Source organism: Camellia sinensis, chromosome 12 (genome assembly GCF_055761805.1).
Source record: "Camellia sinensis isolate YWXY chromosome 12, ASM5576180v1, whole genome shotgun sequence".
NCBI lineage: Eukaryota > Viridiplantae > Streptophyta > Magnoliopsida > Ericales > Theaceae > Camellia > Camellia sinensis.
In genome coordinates, this window is record NC_138972.1 from 94,459,844 (window position 1) to 94,470,000 (window position 10,157).

The 10,157-nt window shown below is 37.3% G+C and overlaps 1 pseudogene; it reads right to left on the bottom strand.

Moving 5' to 3' along the window:
* Positions 1-637: 637 nt before the first annotated feature.
* LOC114286984 (receptor-like kinase TMK3) overlaps positions 638-10,157 on the bottom strand; it is a 48,337-nt pseudogene continuing 38,817 nt past the window's right edge.

Genomic DNA, 10,157 nt, shown 5'->3' on the forward strand with positions numbered 1-10,157 from the left:
ATTCTATCTTCTTTTGTTAGCCTCTTTTTTGGTTCTTGTTAAAGAGAGTGCATCCATTGTTAAGTTCGCCGAAACTATTCAGAAGATGCTTCTGTATTAACTAGTTTCGACCGTCATATCCTGTGAGACAAATGCCGAAGTACCTCCAGCATCTATCGATAGGCAGTGAATCTGTTTTAAGGAAATTGTGATATCACACAGGCTTCGGTTTGCTTCTTTTTTTATTATTTGTTTTTTAATTTTTCAGAATTTAGTTTATCTCGACAAGTTCTAATCTTTAGGTATTCATGTTAATAATTTGTTCTTTTAATAATGTAATCTAATTTATTTTTGTGTTTAGTTGTTTCATTTATTATGTATTTTATCCTTTAATAATAAAAAATTATTTTGTCATTTTTATTTAATTTATTTTATATATTTTTTGTTGTATTATTACAGAAAAATACTAACATGTATATCTACATTTTTGACAACTCTCACCGCTCAAAGCCAATGTGTTACTGTTTTTTGAGCAGTTGCCAATTTATAAGCTTTTATTCGATGTTTTATTCTCAAAGCATGAAACAAAAGTTTTCTATATGAACAATATCAGCAACTTGTCAAACGAATAGGCAGCGAGGACTACCTTGAATCATCATCAACAATTTGCAGAACTGAAGGAATCTGCAAATCTAGTTGGGATCGCTGGAATACTTCATTTGCTATCGTTTTGACTGGCACCAGTGAAATCTTTTGTTTTTGCTTCTTGCCAGCCCTTTAACAATTCAGGAAGCGGTAAATCGTAAACGATGCCAAAATATTCCTTTTCTCTTTCTCCAACAAATGGTTTCCAATTTTCAACCAGTGGGGCCAGAACATTCACCGCATAACCCATATTAGGCCGATGGTTCGGATCTCTAGCCGTGCAGTGTCCAGCCAGTTCAGCTATGATGCAAATGCTATCAAAAATCTCCTCATTCGCTGCAAGAGCCGGGTCAATTGCGGCAAATAGCTTCTCTCTATTTGATTTTATTGTCCAGAACCACTTGGCCAAGTACCGATTCTCTTCAGAACGATCCTCATCAAGTGCCGCTAATCCTGTCAAAATTTCCATCAACACCACTCCAAAGCAGAAAGCATCTGCTTTAGTTGTGATTTTTTTTCCTATCACTGAAATGGATATTTCATTATTAGGAGATTTACAAGCATGATTGTAAGAGGAAAAAAAAAAAGATAACTAGGAATTTAGAGTCACATTAATAATGAGGACATCACTCAAAATGTTCAATGAATTCATGTTGGGAATTTCTATGATCAATTCATATGAATTATTGTGTTCTTGTTAAACGTGAGATTGTGAATCCATTATCTTAATGAATGTTCTTTGGCCGAGTAAATGAAATTGAAGACAAATTATGTCGTGTGGGCTGTGCTTAAACACATTAATCACATCAATTAACAAAGTGGAAGAAAAATAATTAAAACACGTTGCACTTATTGCATTTTCAATGTGCAAGTTCTACATCAACAAACACCACAAGGTATATAACCATTCCAAATTTAGAGCAGATAGAATGTCTTGCTTTAATATCAAAGTATTGTGTGGATGCACAGTTTTTAATTTTGGCACCGCAAGAGACCAAGTAGTTCAATGTTTACATTTTTTTTTTTTTAATCGGCAAAATGAAACTTTATTGATGAAAAAAACAAGTACAAGGAAACAAGCTAAATACATCAATAAAGGGCATGGGAGTGCAACGCATCACAATGAACTAATTGATCCCAACTAGGTTGGCACCAAAAAGATCATCCTATCATTTGCTAGCACCCCATAGTTGGTGAGGGACCAACGAAGAGAAAAAAACACAACCAAGGCAGAACAGCCACCTGAACAACCCAACCATTAACAGCAACATTCACCAATCAGCCAATCAGTCAACATTCAACAATCAACAAGCAGCAACAATCAACAATCAGACAATTCTAAGAGAGACTAACCAGCTGAGTGCGCTACTGTGAGAAAAAACCAAACGAGATCAACAGCAGCCTTTTGATACACCAAACAGATAATATGACCCCAGATGGAGCCTTGAGTCTAAACCAAATAGATCCAGCAGTAGCCTTGAGAAAAAACCAAATAGATACTCTGTCCCCCTATGAAGACATAGCATACACTACTCCAAGACATAGCATGCATAGCAGACCCCACCAGACTTGATCTAGGTCGGTCCACTTCCATGACTGCTGCTATACTTCACCATATTGCCAATCAACATACAGTACACCTAACCAATAACTGATACAGCCCACCAAAGTTAATCCAGATCAGTATAACTCCTTGACTGAAGCAATACTCACAGCAACAATTCCAAAATCAACCGCAGATAGACATGCTCCAACCTCCAACATTCTTTACTCGACAGACCCAAAAAATTAAGAAACAACAGACCAGACAACATAACAGTGGCAAATACACTCTGTAGGCAGTCCACTCCAGACCCAAATTAACAGCAGCAAACAGAACCAAAAACAGAATAGGCAGCATAACATTACTCACCCAGCAGCAGTCCGTCCCAGACCCAATTTAACAGATATCAACAGACCCCAGCAGCAGTCCACCCCAGACCAACCCAGACTTATAAATTAACAGATATCACCTATAGCAAAGTCTAATCTGCTGTAGATTAAACATAATGTCATTTACTGAGAGGGGAAAACCTGAGCATGATGCTTTGACCCAAATTGCAATTCTCACTTTGATCAATTCACAGAGTTCCTCCAAGCTGGGTTGGGCATTGTTGAAAATACAATCATTCCTTAACTTCCATACTGACCAGAGCACCGCCAACGGAATGATTCTCCAAATCTTCTTCTCCAATTTTTTGAACTTTGATCCTGACCACCAAAGAAGCAGCTCATCCACTGATTTTGGTATCACCCATTGAATACCCCACCATCTCATAATTTTGGACCATACTAACCAAACATAAGGACAATGCAGGAGAACATGGTTGTCTATTTCCTCCTCCTCATTGCAGAACACACAATGTAAACTAGAATCATTCTCCAGAATCCCCATCCTTTGCAGGTAGTTCGAAGTCTTAATCCTTCTCTTCCTAGCAAGCCATCCAAAGAATTGGACTTTTGGGGGCACCACATTCTTCCAGATGCACTCTGTTATCCTGAAAGTAGAACCCAAGGAGGATTCGCACCAATGGTATGCTGATGAGACAGAAAACACTCCTGAAGGGTCCGCCATCCACTTCAGTTTATCAGTGACATTCCCCCTTAACTCAGCTGCATTACGCAACATGCCCTTCAATCTATCTAATTCCTCAATTTCCCAAACAAATAAACTCCTTCGAAACAATGAATGCCAATCATGTTGACCAACTCTAGCTCTCACTGTATACACAGATTCGGATATAAAAAGAGTCTAGAGAACAAAACCTTCAAGCAAACAGAACCAGCCCAATTATCAAGCCAAAACTTAGCCCTCAATCCATCCCCAAGTTCAATTGTAGTATTTGAATTAAAAAAGCCCAGCACTTCAGGTTTAGATACTACAATTCCCACAATATCTTCCCATATTTTAGACATCATTCCACCTCTTACAAGTGCAGGTGACCACTCATCGGCAGAACCATAGTACTTTTTGCAAATCACATCCTTCCACAGGGCTTTCTCTTCTGCCCCAAACCTCCACCACCATTTTAATAGTAGACATACATTCATCAGATCAATTCTTTTCACCCACAACCCTCCTTGGCTTTTACTAAGAGTAACCTCTCCCCATTTAACCAAATGGATTTTCCTTCTAAGGTTGGAGCCTCCCCAAAGAGTCATGGACATTCTGTAATGAAGCTATTATCTTGGAATGTGAGGGGATTGGGAAAGTCAATTAAAAGGAGGAGGATAAAAAAGGTGCTCATTGACAATAAAGTAGACATGGTGTTGCTGCAAGAGACTAAGAAATCTGTGAGTAATGAGAAGTTAGCTCGGTCAATTTGGGCAGGAGAGATGATGGATTTTATGGCTGTGGACTCAACAGGAGCTGCTGGAGGTTTACTTTGTGTATGGAATCCAGAAGTGTTTCAAATTAAAGACTGTTGCTGTAATAAAAGTTTTATTCTCCTATCAGGTACGCTTTATCATAGCTTTCAATGTGTGGTGGTGAATGTACATGGTCCTAATGATGCAATTAAAAGAAAGGAGGTGTGGGATATCCTGTTAAATATGAAATCAGTATTCCCAAATCCTTGGTGTGAGGGGGGGGGATTTCAATGAGATCCGGAGAATTTCAGAAAGAAAAGGGTGCTCTAGAATGGATAGGGGGATGAGAGAATTCAATGCAATGATTGACCAACTAGAGCTAATTGACCTACCAATGTTCGGGCGAAACTTCACCTGGAGTAATTCTCAGGATGGGGAAAGATGGAGTAGATTAGACAGATTTCTTCTTAACACAGATTGGGTGTGTAATTTTAACTTCAATTTGTGGGGTCTCCCTAGAAGGTTTTCAGATCATAGCCCTATCCTACTGTTAGAGGATGAGAGGGACTGGGGTCCTAGACCCTTCAAATTCATTAATGCATGGCTTCTTCATCCATGCTTTATGAAGGTAGTTCAAAAATGTTGGGCAGAAACAATGTTAGATGGTTGGGCTGGGTTCAAGTGCTTGAATAAATTGAAAGCTTTAAAAGCCACTTTAAAGCAGTGGAATAATGAGGTATTTGGTCATGTTGAATTCAAGCTGAAACAAGTTGAAAAGGAATTACATACTCTAGACCTACTGGCTGAAGAACGGTCATTATCATCATCACAGGCTGCTAGAAGGAGGGAGGCTAAAGGGAAAACATGGCAACTAAGTAAAATGGTGGAGTGGGTGTGGATGCAGAAATCAAGGCTGAATTGGGCAATTAAAGGAGATAGAAATACAAAAATTTTCCACATTATGGCTTGTAGTAGGAAGAACAGGAATGCCTTATGCCCTATTGTGATTAATGGTTCTGCGGTAGAGAATCCTCAAGATGTTAGGGCTGAAGTGAAAAATCATTTTCTTAACCACTTCCTCGCAAACTTTCACTGGATATAGAATTCCTTGACATTCTAAATGCACAGTTTTATTGATAGATTCCATATATGTGGTGACGATTCTTACCCTTCCACGTTGTAAGTTCTTCATACTAAGAGTATCATCATCAAACTCAATAACTTCGCCCCATATTGTTCCTATATTGCTGAAAGTTTTGCTGTTCCAGAGATTTAACGGCACTCCATAGCAGCTCAGCCATACACATCGTTCCTGTGCAATGACCATTCCTTTTTTCCATTCATTGACCGATTTACACCACTCTTTTATCCAACCACTCATTATAATGAGTTTTTCTTTCATCTCTTGGGCTGATTGAAATGAGATTACTAAATCCCTTCCACCTGCAGCTGTGACTTTGATATTTCCCACCTCTCTCTTGGTTAATTCCTTCCTGAAATCCTCCTCCGAGCATTGCGGTCTCAGCCGAGCGATCACACTCTTATACAACCAACCATTACCTTCTTCATAAGCTCTTACGGTTAAGTTTGTAGATTCTCTCATTCTCCCTTCACCTACCACCTGGGCATATGATTTTTTTGTATTTTCCAGAGTAGCATTTGCATAACTTGATATTTCTGCCTTTCTTTCCTGTTTGCCATATGATAGCCTTGGTTTAGCTCTCTGTTCCTTCTCAAAGTCTGCTGGTTTTACCTTCAATACTTTGTTATCACACCACAGGCCGTTTGCTTTTCGAACCGCCATTTGTGCCGCCACTGGGCAGTCGTATCTGACAAATCCAAATCTTGATCTTGCCTGTTTCCTCCTCTTGAACGATATATAAACATCCTTCACCACCCCAAAGTTATTAAATATTACGTACAACCCTTTTGGATCCATTGAGTCTGGTATGTCATCCACAAACAGTGTATACATTCCTACTCTGTGCTCTGAGAAACCTTTACCAGTTCTTCCATGTCTGCGCAGTACTGGTATCCAACCCCCTGCTCCCGCTCCATACTTCTGTTGCCATTCCATTGCTTTCTCCCTCTTTGGATCCTTTTTTTTACTAGTTCTGTATAGTTCAATGTTTACATTAACATATGTTTTGAAATGAAAGCAAAGATTAATTATGGAAACATGTTCTCTGAAAATCACACGCCTAATGTTATACCATATTTTGCATTAAATTCAGAATAAGAAGATTGTTTTACCAGCATACTCGGGTGCAAGGTATCCAATGTTCCAAAAAGCCTAGCTGCAACAGACATTTCTCTATCGGGAGCCAGTTTCACTAGCCCAAAATCAGTAACTTTGGCCCTAAAGTCATCATCTAGAAGAATATTTGAAGATTTAAGGTCACGGTGAATGAAGCTCTGATGTGCAAGTGTGTGAAGATACTCCATCCTTCTAGTATCATCTAAAGCAATACACACCCTCCGAGTCCAAGACACACTATTGGAAATTACATTTTTGGTGACCAAATTTTTAGCCACCAAAGGTTGTTTTTTAGTCGGCGAAAGTCAATGGCGACTAAAGTTATTCATCGCCCCATTGGTCGCTAAAGCCTAGTCGGCAATAGTCAACGGCGACTAAATTTATGTTGGTCGCTAATTATCTTATCTTTGGCTACTAAAACGGACTTAGTCGCCAAACATGACGTTTTGGCGACCAAATATTTAGTCGTCAAAAGTAATTAAATAAAAAAGAAATTCTCTTTCAACGACTAAAATATTTAGTCACTAAAACATTTTAGTTGCTAATAATCTTATCTTTGGCTACTAAAACGGACTTAGTCGTCAAACATAGCATTTTGGCGACCAATTATTTAGTCGTTAAAAGTGATTAAATCAAAATGAAATTCTCCTTCATCGATTAAAATATTTAGTCGCTAAAACATTTTAGTCGCTAATAATCTTATCTTTGGCTACTAAAACGGACTTAGTCGCCAAACATAGTGTTTTGGCGACCAATTATTTAGTCGTCAAAAATAATTAAATCAAAATGAAATTCTCCTTCAACGACTAAAATATTTAGTCGCTAAAACATTTTAGTCACTAATAAGTGCTGAGGTTTTCAGCTACTAAAATGGACTTAGTCGCCAAACATAACGTTTTGGCGACCAAATATTTAGTCGTCAAAAGTAATTAAATCAAAATAAAATTCTCTTTCAGTGACTAAAATATTTAGCCGCCAAAACATTTTAGTCGCTAATAATAACACATTTACCGACTAAAAATTTTAGTCACTAATAATAATACATTTAACGACCAAAATATTTAGTCGCTGTTAGTTTTCACTACGAAACATTTTAGTTGCCAAAAGATTAGATATTTTCATTTCATGGTAATTTACGAACAAACATTTTAGTCGCCAAAGGATGTCATGTTCTTTCGTGACTAAAATCTTTAGTCAGCAAAAGTTTCTTCCCTCATCTTGATTTATTTTGGCTACTAACTATTTGATCGCCAAAAATCTTTTGTTTCTTTTTTACTACTAAATATTTAGTCATGAAAAACATTTACTTGCATTTTTGGCTACCAAAATATTTAGTAGCAAAAAATTTTATAATTTTTTTTAATTAATTTCTCGATCACCTGTATTTATTCCATTATTAGTACAATCTATACCCTATATATGAACAAAATAATTCATATATTGATAAAATTAATAACCATTCCACAATATGCACATATTTCACTTTCAACCACCAAAAAAATTCATATTTAACATCAAATTAATATTTCCAAAAGAAATTCCGTACAGACCAAGTATAATCCAATCTCAAAAATATAATTCCATAATAACAGAATATTAAACATAAGACTCAACTAAGCGGAACTCCACTTCAGATGGTCCATCTTCGTCCATGGTGGTCAATCTTCATCAAGCCATAATCCGAGGCAAGACTGGAAAATAAGTGAAACTCAACTTCAAATGGAATCCAATAGTTGTGAGGTAGACAAAGAAGTTTGAACATTTAAAATGGCCCTAAATATAAAAAGTGACTAAGATACGTCTAATTTTGAAGCATATTAAGGGTAAACATAAGACTCAACTAACCTATCCCCCACTGGTATACATGAAATTGTAGTATCAGCATTTCTGTTGATGTGATTCTTTTAGTGCATTACAAAGAAATAGCAAGATTTTCAAAATAATAATAAAATTGTTAATTCTAGTAAGGCAGTGAATGTGTGTACCTGCAATTCATCTGTTAGAGAAATGAATTGTAGTGATATTTGTAGATAAATGAATTGTGTACCGGCAACAAGCTTGAATCACTTAAATCATCCGTAGAGAAATGAATTTCATTGCCCTCTCTACTTAATGTTTCCACTTCTATTGGAATTGCTAACATGGGATGATCTCTAAAATGTGGTGGAGGAAGCCGGTCTGCATCTAGCACTTCATAACATGCCTCACATAAATCAAAATCAGGGCAAACAGTGCAATGCCACCTCTGCCTATGTATAGGAACAGTTGAACAACCATCACAACAGTATTGAACTAATGATGTAATAGTCTTCTTCAACAATGATCTGAGTATTTCCAGTAGCTGAGGTTGTCACATTGGCAGGCACAAGAATTGGTGCTGCATTCTCCGCCATGTCATTTGTGCCTAACATAGTTTGTTTTGGAAATGGAACCTGAAGCAACCTTGAAGATATAGCTAAGCTGAAGAGAAAGCGAGGTAAAAGAAAAAGAAAAAAATAAGTTAATAACTTGAAAACAGAAAGAAGAAACGAGTAGTTAAGGACATACATATACCTGCTAGATGTCTGAACAGCCTCATTGGAGAACATATGTTTCTTGAATAATGAAACAGCAGGGGCAACAAAGTGCCATCCTGCATCCTTTCCATGCAAAGCAAGACACTCAGCATAACAATAAATTAGTTCCACAGAGGATATAACGATGTTGTTCATTGTTTGTGTGTTAGGCTGCTCTATGTCCAAAATTCCCCATAATACTTGCATAAGCCCATCCACCACTTCCGAACCTGCACGAGGTGATAGCAGTTGAGCAACGGACAATAGAACAATATGTATAGGAAAGTATGTAAATGAAAACCTTCTTCAGAATTAGATGCCTTTGATCCTTCTAACTTTAATACTGTAACTAGGGATGGCAATCCAACCCGGTTACCATGTATCTGCCCTGCCCCACTCTAACCCTGATGGGGGTAGCTTTGGGGTATAGTTAACTGGGGGTAGAGGAAGGTTAAGGATGCATTATCTAAGCCTGACTAAGGCTCGGAGTGGGCCTCGGTAAATAAAGAACCCATCCACGTCAATTATGCAACAATTTGCAAAATTTGATACATAGCCTCTATTCCTATTCTGATATACAACACATTAGCAACTAACATAATCTTTTTTCTTTTCTTTTTTTTAAAGAAAAGGCTCTCGCTTGCATGCAGCCCATATTCAAATTGCATAGTATAAACGAGTAACCTGTCTCTCCATAGTTCACAACAAAGTTACAAAAAATAACAATAAAATAAGAATGAGAAGAGAAAGAAAACAGAGAAAACACATGGGTACATTTCTTTAAAATATAAACTTAGATATGCCAACCTGTAACATGTCCGGGGGATACTCATGCGCGTTAAACAGTTCGGACCATCGATCTCTTTGATCTAGTCTCACTAGTGCAATATGAAATGTAGATGAGAGTCCAAGTTTGGCAACTTTACAAAAAATCCATTTTATTGTAAAACTTTTTGCCATAAATGGACTGTGTCATCAGATCTTAGAGTTGCCACCTAATATTTTTAGAAAATTAGGAAACCCATGACTCGTGCCAAGGCCACTGCTCGTCATAACCAAAGACGCTTGGCTCGAAACCTTAGGTATGAGAGGGGAAGGTCAATAATGAGCACCCCCGCTCACTTGATCAAAGATCGGTCTCTACTAAATCATGATATGAATTTTATTTTCTTTATATATTCATGTTTTGATTATTTCGTAATTCCTAAAATTTACTATGTGAATATACAAGTGTAGACTAGTTTATCAAATTGGAACAATTCAATTTCATGTTTATTTTTCAAAAATGGTTTGAATTTGCCACCTCAAGTGGGCTTAAAGTTTGTGAATTTGCCACTACAAAGTGGGCTTAAAACGTACATTCGTTGAATCAT